Genomic DNA, 16,455 nt, shown 5'->3' on the forward strand with positions numbered 1-16,455 from the left:
AGGTTACTCATTTATTTTAAACATTTCAATTTTAGTGGCTTTCTGTCCATTTAACTTAAGCTGCTGACATCCACAGCTCAGCCAGTTTTGTTATAAACATTGTTTTGGGCTCTTCATCTTTCCAGATTTAGTATGCACGCAAGAATACATTCTGCCAAATGTCTGCTGGTGTTCATTGAGATTTTGGAATATCTTGTGATGTTTAAAATAGGCATTTTGAGCTTGCATTCAGGGAAACAAAGGTGATTTTAAAGCGATTGTTTAGCCAACCGGCACTGCTGTTTTTCCTTTGCCACACATTTCACTCATGGCACCCCTGGCCCATCATGCTTGCACTGGTGGGTGGCAGGTCAGGGGACCACTTTGTTGTGCGCAAAACTGCACGGTTCTCTAGGATTCTGGCGCACATGTGGGCTTTTCCTCCCTCTTGGATTTCCTGAGCCCACAGCACCAAATGTTGCAGCATAATAACTTGAATGTGGGCCAAGACACCCAAAAAGCCCCGCGGCCCGACTGCACTTTGATTTCAAGTCGAGATGAAGTCGGGTGCAAAGGATGTTTTGATCCACACGCTGGGATGTCCGCATCATCTTCTTCAAATTCCGCAGATGGCACAGTTCAGCATCTTTTCCTCCATCCCGTTGGATCGATCGGTTCTCCTCGCATGTCCTGATGGGAATATTGGGCGGTACCCCGGGCCCCTTGGATCTTTGCTCCCGGTCTCCGGGTCGTTCTCCTTGGTCAGTCTCTATGGTTTCATCTCTCCTAGGATGATAAAGCAAAGCAGCAATACACATTCCTAAACATTTTTCCACCAATATTAATGGTGTGGCGAACATCTACATTTTATACATCCGGATACATGTTGCAGTCATATTTTTAAAAAATAAGATATAACAGGAAGCATTTTTACAAGAATCATAATATTTTAGAGACTATATAAATGGGATGATGTAGGTTGGAACTGGATTAATCTGGAGCGGTCCCCTCTGGGATTACAGGGGATTCCTCCAGTTGTTGCAGATTGTGCCTGGGATGTCAACCATTTAGCTGATTAATATGGACCCACTTGTCTTCCCCTTCCGCCAGACTACCTTTGGGAATGCAGATCTTATAGGCTACAGGGGAGATTTTGTCTATAATTTCAAACGGTCCCTTCCACATAGGCAAAAATTTTCGCTCTTTGGCCTGGTTTCTTTGGAAATTGTATAGATAGACCCGGTCTCAGACAGCATATTCCTTCCTGGTGGTCTTCAGGTCGTAGTGGGTTTTCATGCTATCAGCTGATCTTTCTAGATTCCGCTGAGCATAGGCAAAATCATGCTGAAGGTGTTTCCTTAAATTCTCCACATACTCATGAGTTGTGGAGGCATTTGTCAACGTCTGCTCTTGGGTCCTGTAGAGCAAATGCTTGGGAAGCACCATCTTGCGTCCGGTCTTCAACTCAAATGGTGACATTTTAGTTGCAGATGAAGGGGTAGATCTGATGGCCATTAGGACCAGAGGTAATCTGATGTCCCAACTTGGCACAGAATCTGCCACAAACTTTTTTATTATGCTCACAATGGTTCGGTTGTATCTCTCTACTGCTCCAGAAGAAGCTGGCCGGTAAGCAATATGTAGCTTCCTTTTGACCCCCAGTATCTACCTCATCTTTGTCATTACCTCGCTGGTGAAATGGCTACCTCTGTCTGACTCAATCCTTTGAGGTAGACCAAAACGGGAAAAGATTTGGTTAATCATCAGGGCAGCTGCTGTTTCTGCCTTGCAGTTTGGGGCCGGGAGACATTCCACCCACTTGGTAAACAAGCATGTGACGGTCAACATGTACTTGTTTCCTCTAGATGAGCGAATCACAGGGCCTACAAAGTCGATTTGCAAATCTGACCATGGCAGTGTCATCCCCCTCTTTTGGAGAGGTGCACGGTGTGTGAGGGATGATGGCTGAAATTGTGCACACACAAGACACCCCTTCAAGTATTGGTCGAGGTCCTGCCCCATGTGTGGCCAGTATGCAACCTCTCTTAAGATTTCAAGTGTTGTGTGAAACCCCCTATGACCGGCGGTGGCCACATCATGGGCGTGACTTAACATCAGGCTTCGGAATGAGGTAGGGACCACCCACTGATCATGGCCAGCTTGGGATTTCCTTACCAACAAACCGTCTTGGATTCAGAACCTTTTTGGACAGTTCATCAACACTCTTAGGTCCTCTTTCCCAATGTAATCGGTATCCGTCAGGGGAAAGTTCTCAGGGTCCTCAATGTGTTGGTAAAACTTAGCAATTATTGGGTCCCCCTTCTGAGCTGTAATCAAATCAGCATCAAGGGTCTCCTTACTCCATTGTGCAGTTGAAAGATCATTGTGAGCATTTGTCTGGGACCTAGTGATAGCAGTGACCTGGATTTCCCCCAACAGGGACTCTATTTCTATTAGATCCCCTTGGATGGCCCCGGTTTTGGCCAGCTGATCAGCTAACTCATTTCCAGTTTTGTCTGGTCCCTATACTTTGGAATGACCCTTGACCTTTTTCCAGTAGATGGTCATCCCATTCGTGGTGACCAGATCATCAATGTTTTGGATTAACTTCCCATGTTTCAAGGGTTTGTTATTAGCACATAACATGCCTCTGGTTTTCCAATTAACTAGGTGCTCCACGAACCCGTTCCGTACATAATCCGAATCTGTTATTATGACCAGTTCGTGGAGTTGATGTTGGACAGCAGTGAGGATGGCTTGATGCACAGCCATCAATTCTGCCACCTGACTACTTCAGGGACCAATTTTGTACCCAGCGGAGTGTTCTGGAAACTCATTCACCCATGCGTTCCCTACGCCGGCCACGAGTTCTTTTTCCCCGTTGTTGCCAACATGGTAAGAGCATCCATCCACATAGACAGTGGGCATTCCCTCACACTTGTCTTCTTCAAAGACTTTGTGTGGGGGAATTAAGGTATGCCTCCATGTTGTCCTTGATTTTTAGACTTTCGTCCTCGAGACAGTTTTCTCTGGCACAATAATGCAAGTCAGCCGGACCTTGCGCGAGGGGACTCTTCTTGTTTTCGCCATATCTGACCTCCACAGGAAAGCCTTGCATTGACAGAATCCAGGAAATAATTCGGGAATTACTCACATTTCCGGCCCGGATTCTGTCACTTTGGAGATATTGCAGAGGCTGGTGTGGAGTCTCCACTATGATGTGTTCCCCCTGGATAAACGGGCGGCAATTTTTCAATGCCCACATACCGTTGCCAGGAGTGCCTTCTCACAATCGTTGATTTTTTCCTCCACAGAGGATAAAGTTTTGCTCGCATAGGAGATTACTTTATTGACCTTGTCATGCTTTTGGTATAATACTGCCGTCAAGCACGTATTAGAAAACCCTGTCTCCAGGAAGAACTCCTTGTTTCTGACAGGGTAAGCTAGGCAAGGCACTTGTGAGAGGCTTCTGTTGTCTTACTGCCTCGGATTGTTCTGGACCCCATTCCCACTTGACCCCCCCTTTAAGAGATGAATCAGGGGTCTGGTGATATCTGCGTAGCCCTCAATGAACTTTCAGCTGTAATTAGTCAGTCCAAGGAGGCTCCTTAGTTACCGCAGAGTTGTGGGATCCTTCACTTTCTGGAGTGCTTCCACTTTCTTTTCTTGGGGACAGAGACCCTGAGGAGTAATCTCATGCCCCAAGAAATTAACACGGGTTCTACACCAATGTGCTTTCTGAAAGGAATTTTTGCTCCGGAGCCCTCAACTGTGTCAGAACATAACGGATCTCCGCTATGTGTTCTTCCACAGATGAACTTTTGATGAGGACATCATCTACATAAGCCAGGTTACCCCTTGCACCCAGGTCGGGCATGGCCTTATGTAGGAAAATGTTGAATTCATTGCCGGAGTTGAGGAATCCGAAGGGAGTCCGGGTCCATGTGTACTGCTGGCCCCCATGTGTACACTGTATTGGTCCTCCCTACTGACAGGCACGGTCCAGTATCCATTGGTCAGGTCTATTGCTGTGAATACCTGTGACCCCTGGATCTGGGCCAGCCCTTGGTCAATATAGGGCAAAGGCCATCGGAAAGTATGGACCCGTTTGTTGAGCTCCCTAAGGTTGGCACAGAATCTCCACTGGCAGTTTGGCTTCAAGATTCCCAGCACCGGATTATTGAAGGTGCTGTGTACTGGACGGATTATTCCACGGGACTCAAGGTTCTTAATTATTTCAGTAAGGGACCCATGGATGCGAGAGGCAAGCAATATTGCTTCACAAACACTGGAGTCATTCCAGGGTCCGTGAGGATTGTTGTTGTGTGGATGTCGGTGCGACCACAGTCATATGAGTCTACCGCAAAGAGATCTTGGAAATCCAAGAAAACTTGTTTCAACTTTTGCTTCTGTTCCAGAGTCACACAGGCATCAGCTAGGTTGACTCTCTCTTCAACCATCTGCCTAAAGCCTGGAAAGACTTCTGGTTTGGCTATCTCAGCGGCCTCCTCCAGCTGGGTGGAGAAGTCCCTGGTCAGAGTGCTGATTTGGACTGGAGGCTTCAGGTGGGAAAGGCAGTCCTCATGGACCTGGAAAATCACCTCACCGCACCTGAAGTCACAAGTCACATCTTCCTTACCATAAGGGCAAGAAGTGTACACCAGGAAGTTCCCCCCATGCCGGGTAAAGATCCTGTATGGTGTTGTATTGTCATCACTTTCACTGTCAAAACAGTCCTTGGGGATTGGTTCTAACAGTTATTTTCCTAAATCAATGGAGAAATGTCGGTCATCAACCGCCATTCCAATAATGGTGCCTGCGGCTAGAGTAATACTCCGTAAGTCGCTGTTATCCACCTCTATTGGAATGGTGTCATGTTCTATGTTGACTAATGGTGTTGGGTTTACCCCTAACCCTTGCTGTTGGAGAGAAGCATTTAGATGAATATAAGCATTAGGGTTTTTCAATTTTTGTCCTCTTTTAACTTTCATTTCCAGGGAGAATTGTCGGGTCCTTTCTGGGATGGTGACTTTCTCTTTAAGCTGAATTTCAACTGAATAAGGTAGCAATTGAGCTGACCTAAATGCTTTTTCTTGATCATCAAAGCCCATGGTATTATCCACTAATCGGGACCAAGCTTTGAAGTTTATTAGGTCCGAACTAATGGCGAAGCGATTGAGAATGTCACTGCCTAGGTAAAAGGCAGCAGTGACGTCTCGCACGACCCAACAATTATGGACTATGCTCTTGTTGCCAATGGAGATTTTGAGCATACACCTGCTTGGCAGGAGATGTTTGGAATTGGGTGTTTCCAGATCCATTTCCCATTTGTCTATCAGTTTGAATGTGGGAATGGCTGGATCTTTTTGGAGTTGGCGGAACATGGCTTCGCTGATGAAGCTCTTACCGTTGTTCACACACACTCGAATGAGAACAGAGTCCTTCCCATCATTTAACTGAACATGAATGAACAACTGCTCTCCAATTTGCTGAAAATCAGCCAGGCTCTGAGCTGATTTCACATCTTTCTGGACTATAGGAGTGGGAGTGTCTGATTGTGGATTTGTAAAGAATTTCAGAGTATTTCCTTGCAGTGTGGAATACCACCTTAAACTGGAAGGAAGGTTGATTTTCAGAAATGGAGAGGACCCCCCATCACCAGTCTGTTGTCCTACTGCTATTACTGTCACGTCTGGAATTTGGTTGTTCTGGAAGTGAAATTCTACTTGGTCAGATTTTTGTTCAACCATGTGGCAGGTGCCGTTTAAACTAACATGGTTGACACTCTGTTTTAATTTTATTGGTCGGCTAGTCTGGGTCCAGAGGACCTTGTTTACGCAATCTATTAGGGGTGACAGCCTTCTTAGGAGGTCATTCCCTAGTAAACAAGGGGTTCCCTCTGGAGTCACTACTATGACCAGGTGTTTCACCTTGTGTCGCCCAATTTTGATGTCCAAATCTGCAGTCCCCTCGACGGGAATTTCCTTCCCGTCAAAGTTCTGCAGTTGTCCAGGAAGAGAGGTGAGAGGAATTTGGTAATTCTCCCCCCTTCCTGCATTTAGTTCATCAAAGGCCCTTTTGGACAGAAGGGTAGCTTGGGATCCAGTGTCCACCAGTGTCCAAATTGTACCCTGCCCCTGTACTTGTACCGGGGCATAATGGCTTCCCTCCTTCTCCTCAAGGGGGCACAGATAATGCACATTTTTGGAAAACTGGTGGGCTAATTTTCTGGTTTTGGACATGTCGAGAGAAGAGATTTGGGCAGAATTCTGTGGAGAGTCATGGGAATCTGAAAGAAAAAGTTGGCAACTGGAAATGGTTTCGGGTTCTGGGCCGCTCCCCCCCTTTTCTGAGGCAGTCATCAGGATGGATTTGACCCATGGGATTTTGGTATTGTTGGTTCTGGGATAGAATGATGGGCGGCGACAGCTCAATCCCCACATCTACCCAGTCTGTTGATACGGTTTTAGGTTCCCAGGATCTTCCAAGGATCCCTCTTCCTCAAATTGGAAGACCTGTACCTCCTCCACAAAGTGGGTCTGTTTGGGTCCTTTGTTTCTCCGACCTACTCTCTGCTCCTTGGGTGGCAGACTTTCAGGGGTAGGAGATTTTGTTTCCGGTTCCTGGTTTTCCAGGGGCTGTTTACAAGTTGGGAAGGAAGCTTCCTCCAAGGGTTTACACCCCCCTTCCCCTTGTGCCTCCTCCCTGGGAACCGGTGGGTTATCGGGGTGCTGCCCCCGTCATTGTTCTGGAGCACCAGGCCCAGAGTTTGGGGCATTCTGCGGTGGCATGCTCATCTGAGGGTTCTGTTGAGCCCTCAGTATGTGACCTAGATCCCGTGCCATATTTTGGACCTGGCGCTCAAGTTGTGAAACCCGCTCAGGCTGATACGGGGCTCTATTTTCTCCCCTGGGCTGATCCCGGGAAGGGTAGCAATCCCTTCTCTGGTAATACCCCGGATTGGGAAGATTTGGGTACCCCTCCACCCTTGGCCTCCCCTCTCCCGGATTAGGTTGTCTGGGCTCAGGGAATTGGGGAAAGAAGGATGGATGCTTTTGGGGTTGGAAATTGGGTGGATACCTGGGGAAAAAGTTCTGCCCAGGATTTGGTGAATTTCTGCCCTCTGGGGGAAGTTAGGAGGGAAGTTCCCCGGGTTAGGCGCTTGGCTGGATCCCCGCTTTGGCTGGAGGAGTCCACACATAACCCAGGATGGGTCGGTTTCCCTTGTAGCGGGGACTTACATAATCAGGGGAGCGAGGGACCCCATTTGTGGGACTACCTCCTCGACTTCCTGTCTGTGACTGGACCGAGGGCCTTCTGGGCTGTGAATTGTTTGGTGCAGGCAGGTTTTTAGGCCCTCCCATCTCCAAATCTAAAACGGGGGCAACCTTTACCTCTGCCACCTTGGCAGCAGCAGGGGTGCTGTTGGTTTTGGGGTTTTTCTGCGCATTACTTTTATTTTCTATGGGCTTCTGCACCTCATAGATCTGGGTGGCTTGCTCAACAACCCAGTCTAAAGATCTTTTCTCGTGAAAATCTCTCACAAGCTGGGTCATTATGTACTTGGGAAGAGCATGGAAAAATGTGTTGATGAATTCTCTGCTGTCCATGCGCACCCTTCTGGTGGTCTGCGCAAAGGCACGCTTCAATTCTTGCACAAATTCTTGTGGGGCCTGATCCTCCCCACATTGCAAATTGTAGGCTGCCTTGAGAGCCTCTTGGGGATTTCTATGTACAGAAAAATGCTTCAAGATGGCCACCCTATATGTGGACCATCTTGAATGGTTTTGGTCCTCCAGCCCCGCAAAGAAACTGGAGTATTCAGGGGAGAATGTCAATTTGACATACTGGATGCAGCTACTGCTGTCCTTCAAATGCAAAGTCTCCATCATTTGCTCATAGAGCTCCAAGTGTTCCCAAACAGAATACTTGGCGTTCTTATGATACGGCGTGATGACACTCCTGATTGCCTTAATCTGTTTTAAGGGATCCTTAAGCAAGGCCCTTTTCACCTTATTGGCCTTTTTGGTTCGGGCAACCCTGGTCCATTCATTCTCTGATTCAGAAGCACTGCTCCCAGAGGTGCCCGTCTGATCTTCCAGGTTTTTCCGGATTCTGCAAGCCTGGGAGTAGCTGGCAGAATGTGGGGACCTGGTCTCCTGTGGCCTGTGACGCTCAGAGGAGTCTTCAGATCCCTCCTTGCTACCAGGATTTGATGGGTACCCCCCCCAGTGACCTAACTGGGCAGAGGTTATTAGGATGCCCTTAGGGGGCCTAATTTCCGGGGGTTCCCCACTAAATTGCACTGTACTTAGGTGCCCATACCCGGGTGCCCGCCCATCCATTCCTGGGTGGTACTGGCCTATGAGCCCCATACTTTTGGCTGGATAGTAATCTGCCATTCCTGTGGCCCTGTGCTCATGCGCGCCAAGGGACATGGGGGTGGCAGAGTCCAGGGACTGAGAGAGATGAAGGCCTCTGGTACTAGGGCTTCTGAGGTTATGCTCAGATCTTTCCCTTTCCCAGCAAAGTTCATCTCTGCCAGCCCATGCTCCCTGTTGCAATGCAAGAGCCTGCGCTTTCAGTTCCTCAGTTAAGGCCTTACTAAACTCTATCAGTCTCTCCTACAAGGCTACCTGTTGCTGGAGCCTATCATTGTGCTGACAGAGAGCCTCATTTTCTCTCTGTGCCTCCTGATTGGTCCTGGAGTACTGGACCAGTCTCTGCTGCAGGAGGGTTAACTCCTGAGTCCCATCCCCACCGGCCTGCTCCTTTCTTGCCAGAGCCTCCTCCACCCTCCTGGTGTGATCTAGCAAGCCCTGATGCTCTTTTTGGAGGTCACCCAGCCCCTGGAGGGCCAGGTGATTTTCTTCAATTTTTCTTTTTAAATGGCAGACTTCCTGGCCTAAGGTATCCCTTTCCTGACCGAGAGCCTGCATTTGTGACACCAGGTCGTCCCTCTGCCTTTGAAAGTCACCAGCTTTCTGGCGTTCTTCATCAAACTCTGCCTGGGTATCCAGGTCTTTCAAAATCAATTTGTTGCTTTCCTCTTTCTCTCTGTCTAGTTGGATTTGCAGGGTGGCTACCTGCTCTGTGCATGCCCTGTTGAAATTGATCTGTTGCTCCAGCTATTTCTGGCTCTGCAGTAAGGAGTCCAAACTGTCTTGGTGCTCCTTCTGCAAAGCCAGAATTCTGGTATCCTGGTCTGTCTTTTCCTGTTGCAGTATATCCATGTCCTCTTTTATTTTAATGATATACTGCCTACTATAATTTTCTGACTCCTGGCTCCTCTGCACAGAAGAGACCAGGTCAGATTGGGCCTTCTCTAATGCCAACAGTTGCCTATTTGCCAGATCTTGGCCTTCAGCACATTTGTCCTGCATGGCTCCCATATATAGATACAAATATGTTGCTATCCTAACCATCTTGTCGTGTTCATCTTTAGCTTTAGGAGCCATGTATAGTTCGCTCAGGACCACATGTAAGGGACCCTGATCTCTCCAGTTATCTAACCCAGTTGCTGTGACCTGTTGTGTGATTGCCTGCAACCACGCTTCCTGGCCCTGCTCAGTCCATTAACCTCTCACAAATAGCTTATATAAGAAGTGCTCTCTGGCTATTTTGATGTCTACCAGTGTCGTCTGGAATTTGAGTTCCTTCCTGACTTACAGAAGTTTGTATTTTATTTTGCAAAACAGACCTTAGAGCGTTCCTTTGAGGAGTGCTTTCACAGTGTAAAACAGCGTGGTGATCTAACCGATATGTGTATCCGGTCAGTTGGCACACTGTATTAAGCTGCACAAGTGGCATATCTAATCCAGAATCCCGGACGAGCCCCTACTTTGTAAGCAGATTCAATTCAACACTACAGCTAAGTCAATGCCTAGTCTGGGATGCTAAGGGAAACCCTTATTGGTATATTGTCATGTCCAGTTCGTTTACTCTGGATGACAACCCTTATATAACACCCCTCTCTTAGAATCCCCCTGAGCCAAGAAGTAGGTTTGTTTTGCAAATTAAAAGGTTTATTTGAAAATTAAACATCACACTTTTATAATAAATTAATGTTTGATAGCACACTTATGAAGAAGATAGTGATCAACAATGGATAATGTTACAGTGGTACACTCTTTTTGATGGCTTAGAAGTGATATAGGGAGGATAAAGTAGCTGAGAATGCTGTTATGGCTTCAAGGACAATGCAATGATGAATGAAAATGCAGTACAGAAAATAAACTTGATAGGACTTCAGCAAAAGACAATGTAATCACTTTTCTTTGACAATTCACCCCCCCCCCTTTATGCAATGTAAAGAGATGGAAGGAAAGCACACAGTTCTCAGGAATGCAATCAAATATAATTCAGTTCCCCCCTAGCAAGCTTAGAGGATAATAGGTAGGAGTTTTAAACACAGGCAAAATCCTTTTAAATGTGGTGGCAACGAAGTGAAAAATATACTCAAATTGCTTTTAATTCCCTATAGGAGGTTCAGGGTGAGTGAGAGATCCTTAAATTAATTCAGGATCACTTTAGCAATGCTCTATGAATGATTGTCAGGTTGCACACAAATTTCAGCAAGGAAAGCAAGGACAAATATTTTTACACGTGGCTGAAATTAAGCAAAATTTAGTAAAGGTAGTTTTTCGGATTTGAAATTACAAAGCTCAGAATGACCGATGACAGTTTTCAGTTTTAAAAATGACAGAATGACACGATTTTAGGAGGCAGTTCTAATAGGCTAAAATAGTTTGGATTAGATTATTTTAAACTAAGAGATCGGTTTTGGCACAGTGCTAGCTGGGTACTCACACTAGATTTTGGACAGGAATGCGACTTCGTCACCGATGGGTCAGGATTGACTGGACTTCTGCTAGCAGTTCTTCACAGCGATCTGGTCTCTGGTTCTCTCTGGTTCCAGATACAGCACTGCTTTCTGGATACTGCTACAGGTTTTTGCAAAAGTTCTAAGCAAAGAATTCAAACAGCTTGCCCGGCTGTTGAATAGCTTGGTTGGTTTTGAGGCATGCTGAAGAGGATTCAGCTTGTGGATTCAGGCCTCTCTGCTACAAATTCTGGAGTTAATTTCTGGTCTCTGGAGATTGATGGATTTGAAGTCTGGATCTCTGGATGTGAAGTCTGAAGTCTCCCGGCAAAGCGTCCCGCAAGAAAGTGGAAAGTGAATGTCTCTACCTGGGTTTCAATGTTCCTATTATGTGTTTTGAAAATGGGTGTGTGTTTGGGCCTAGCTAAGCCTGCCCCTCTCACTTATCGTTGGCCAAGCTTTCCTCTCTCCCTTGATTGGGGGAAAGAAATGGAGTGTCAGAGTGATGCTGTAGGTTTTATGGTCAGAGGAACCTCCCCTTGTCAAATTGCACACAAATCTATTTCTGACCCAAATACATATTTATCTATGTACCATTTTTCTAATATTATAGGTCCAGTTAACATATTTTCTGTAGCACCAAACCATCCGATCCCTGTCTTTGTACGATGTTGTGTACACTTATGACAGAATTCTCCCCTTTTCATCCAGATAACGACCTCTAAACCTTTCCAGATTTTACACAAATGTGCACCAGGGATATGGGTTTCAGATGATAAAGTGTCAGATTTTTAACATGCATACATTTGGAGTAACAACCTTTTTTCCGCTACTATCCCCAACAACATACCACAGGGTCCTAACACCTCTTAAAATGTGCACAGAAAAATCACAAGAATGATGATGTTGTTTATATAATTTTTACAAGTCCGCACTATAAATTATCCATCTTTTTAAAATCATGCTCTGGCCCCAAAGGGGTGTGGTTTTCCAAAGCACATGGTGGAATTTCTGGTTTATCCACTTCCCCCAAGCTCAGCTTGCTCTCACAGGCACTGCCCCTCCCAGTTTCTCCCAAGAGGAAGCCATTTTACGACCCCCACAACATAACATTTGCCTGAGCCAGGGACAGTGCTTTGTTTATTTTCCTGTAGTCCCCAGGTGCCACTCCCCTAATTCAATCAGAGAGGTGTCATCTCCTTTTGGCAGGGGCAGCATGATGCAGCCAGGCCTGGGAAGAGTTGTTGAGCCAGTTCAACTCCTGTCGGGGGTAGTTATCAGGCAGAATTCAGCTAAATGTCACTTTAGTTCCCAGTTTTCTACATTCAAATCACCCTGACAATTTTTACACATGCAGCTAGAACACTGATTCTAAGTTCAAAACTATGACATTTCAACAGTTGCAAACTATGTTACTCTCAAAAGTAGGTCACTCATTTATTTTAAACATTTCAATTTTAGTGGCTTTCTGTCCATTTAACTTAAGCTGCTGACATCCACAGCTCAGCCAGTTTTGTTATAAACATTGTTTTGGGCTCTTCATCTTTCCAGATTTAGTATGCACGCAAGAATACATTCTGCCAAATGTCTGCTGGTGTTCATTGAGATTTTGGAATATCTTGTGATGTTTAAAATAGGCATTTTGAGCTTGCATTCAGGGAAACAAAGGTGATTTTAAAGCGATTGTTTAGCCAACCGGCACTGCTGTTTTTCCTTTGGCACACATTTCACTCATGGCACCCCTGGCCCATCATGCTTGCACTGGTGGGTGGCAGGTCAGGGGACCACTTTGTTGTGCGCAAAACTGCACGGTTCTCTAGGATTCTGGCGCACATATGGGCTTTTCCTCCCTCTTGGATTTCCTGAGCCCACAGCACCAAATGTTGCAGCATAATAACTTGAATGTGGGCCAAGATACCCAACAAGCCCCGCCGCCCGACTGCACTTTGATTTCAAGTCGAGATGAAGTCAGGTGCAAAGGATGTTTTGATCCACACGCTGGGATGTCCGCATCATCTTCTTCCAATTCCGCAGATGGCACAGTTCAGCATCTTTTCCTCCATCCCGTTGGATCGATCGGTTCTCCTCGCATGTCCTGATGGGAATATTGGGCGGTACCCCGGGCCCCTCAGATCTTTGCTCCCGGTCTCCGGGTCGTTCTCCTTGGTCAGTCTCTGTGGTTTCATCTCTCCTAGGATGATAAAGCAAAGCGGCAATACACATTCCTAAACATTTTTCCACCACTATTAATGGTGTGGCGAACATCTACATTTTATACATCTGGATACATGTTGCAGTCATATTTTTAAAAAATAAGATATAACAGGAAGCATTTTTACAAGAATCATAATATTTTAGAGACTATATACATGGGATGATGTAGGTTGGAACTGGATTCATCTGGAGCGGTCCCCTCTGGGATTACAGGGGATTCCTCCAGTTGTTGCAGAGTGTGCCTGGGATGTCAACCCTTTAGCTGATTTATATGAACCCACTTGTCTTCCCCTTCCACCAGACTACCTTTGGGAATGCAGATCTTATAGGCTACAGGGGAGATTTTGTCTATAATTTCAAACGGTCCCTTCCACGTAGGCAAAAATTTCCGCTCTTTGGCCTGGTTTCTTTGGAAATTGTATAGATAGACCCGGTCTCAGACAGCATATTCCTTCCTGGTGGTCTTCAGGTCGTAGTGGGTTTTCATGCTATCAGCTGATCTTTCTAGATTCCGCTGAGCATAGGCAAAAGCATGCTGAAGGTGTTTCCTTAAATTCTCCACATATTCATGAGTTGTGGAGGCATTTGTCAACGTCTGCTCTTGGGTCCTGTAGAGAAAATGCTGGGGAAGCACCATCTTGCGTCCGGTCATCAACTCAAATGGTGACATTTTAGTTGCAGATGAAGGGGTAGATCTGATGGCCATTAGGACCAGAGGTAATCTGATGTCCCAACTTGGCACAGAATCTGCCACAAACTTTTTTAATATGCTCACAATGGTTCGGTTGTATCTCTCTACTGCTCCAGAAGAAGCTGGCCGGTAAGCAATATGTAGCTTCCTTTTGACCCCCAGTATCTCCCACATCTTTGTCATTACCTCTCTGGTGAAATGGCTACCTCTGTCTGACTCAATCCTTTGAGGTAGACCAAAACGGGAAAAGATTTGGTTAATCATCAGGGCAGCTGCTGTTTCTGCCTTGCAGTTTGGGGCCGGGAGACATTCCACCCACTTGGTAAACAAGCATGTGACGGTCAACATGTACTTGTTTCCTCTAGATGAGCGAATCACAGGGCCTACAAAGTCGATTTGTAAATCTGACCATGGCAGTGTCATCCACCTCTTTTGGAGAGGTGCACGGTGTGTGAGGGATGATGGCTGAAATTGTGCACACACAAGACACCCCTTCAAGTATTGGTCGAGGTCCTGCCCCATGTGTGGCCAGTATGCAACCTCTCTTAAGATTTCAAGTGTTGTGTGAAACCCCCTATGACCGGCGGTGGCCGCATCATGGGCGTGACTTAACATCAGGCTTCGGAATGAGGTAGGAACCACCCACTGATCATGGCCAGCTTGGGATTTCCTTACCAACAAACCGTCTTGGATTCGGAACCTTTTTGGACAATTCATCAACACTCTTAGGTCCTCTTTCCCAATGTAATCCGTATCCGTCAGGGGAAAGTTCTCAGGGTCCTCAATGTGTTGGTAAAACTTACAAATTATTGGGTCCCCCTTCTGAGCTGTAATCAAATCAGCATCAAGGGTCTCCTTACTCCATTGTGCAGTTGAAAGATCATTGTGAGCATTTGTCTGGGACCTAGTGATAGCAGTGACCTGGATTTCCCCCAACAGGGACTCTATTTCTATTAGATCCCCTTGGATGGCCCCGGTTTTGGCCAGCTGATCAGCTAACTCATTTCCAGTTTTGTCTGGTCCCTATACTTTGGAATGACCCTTGATCTTTTTCCAGTAGATGGTCATCCCATTCGAGGTGACCAGATCATCAATGTTTTGGATTAACTTCCCATGTTTCAAGGGTTTGTTATTAGCACATAACATGCCCCTGGTTTTCCAATTAACTAGGTGCTCCACGAACCCGTTCCATACATAATCCGAATCTGTGATTATGACCAGTTCGTGGAGTTGATGTTGGACAGCAGTGAAGATGGCTTGATGCACAGCCATCAATTCTGCCACCTGACTACTTCAGGGACCAATTTTGTACCCAGCGGAGTGTTCTGGAAACTCATTCACCCATGCGTTCCCTACGCCGGCCACGAGTTCTTTTTCCCCGTTGTTGTCAACATAGTAAGAGCATCCATCCACATAGACAGTGGGCATTCCCTCACACTTGTCTTCTTCAAAGACTTTGTGTGGGGGAATTATGGTATGCCTCCATGTTGTCCTTGATTTTTAGACTTTCGTCCTCGAGACAGTTTTCTCTGGCACAATAATGCAAGTCAGCCGGACCTTGCGCGAGGGGACTCTTCTTGTTTTCGCCATATCTGACCTCCACAGGAAAGCCTTGCATTGACAGAATCCAGGAAATAATTCGGGAATTACTCACATTTCCGGCCCGGATTCTGTCACTTTGGAGATATTGCAGAGGCTGGTGTGGAGTCTCCACTATGATGTGTTCCCCCTGGATAAACGGGCGGCAATTTTTCAATGCCCACATACCGTTGCCAGGAGTGCCTTCTCACAATCGTTGATTTTTTCCTCCACAGAGGATAAAGTTTTGCTCGCATAGGAGATTACTTTATTGACCTTGTCATGCTTTTGGTATAATACTGCCGTCAAGCACGTATTAGAAAACCCTGTCTCCAGGAAGAACTCCTTGTTTCTGACAGGGTAAGCTAGGCAAGGCACTTGTGAGAGGCTTCTGTTGTCTTACTGCCTCGGATTGTTCTGGACCCCATTCCCACTTGACCCCCCCTTTAAGAGATGAATCAGGGGTCTGGTGATATCTGCGTAGCCCTCAATGAACTTTCAGCTGTAATTAGTCAGTCCAAGGAGGCTCCTTAGTTACCGCAGAGTTGTGGGATCCTTCACTTTCTGGAGTGCTTCCACTTTCTTTTCTTGGGGACAGAGACCCTGAGGAGTAATCTCATGCCCCAAGAAATTAACACGGGTTCTACACCAATGTGCTTTCTGAAAGGAATCTCCGCTATGTGTTCTTCCACAGATGAACTTTTGATGAGGACATCATCTACATAAGCCAGGTTACCCCTTGCACCCAGGTCGGGCATGGCCTTATGTAGGAAAATGTTGAATTCATTGCCGGAGTTGAGGTATCCGAAGGGAGTCCGGGTCCATGTGTACTGCTGGCCCCCATGTGTACACTGTATTGGTCCTCCCTACTGACAGGCACGGTCCAGTATCCATTGGTCAGGTCTATTGCTGTGAATACCTGTGACCCCTGGATCTGGGCCAGCCCTTGGTCAATATAGGGCAAAGGCCATCGGAAAGTATGGACCCGTTTGTTGAGCTCCCTAAGGTTGGCACAGAATCTCCACTGGCAGTTTGGCTTCAAGATTCCCAGCACCGGATTATTGAAGGTGCTGTGTACTGGACGGATTATTCCACGGGACTCAAGGTTCTTAATTATTTCAGTAAGGGACCCATGGATGCGAGAGGCAAGCAATATTGCTTCACAAACACT

This window comes from Ambystoma mexicanum, chromosome 10 (genome assembly GCF_040938575.1).
Source record: "Ambystoma mexicanum isolate Mex_15411 chromosome 10, UKY_AmexF1_1, whole genome shotgun sequence".
NCBI classification, from domain to species: Eukaryota; Metazoa; Chordata; class Amphibia; order Caudata; family Ambystomatidae; genus Ambystoma; species Ambystoma mexicanum.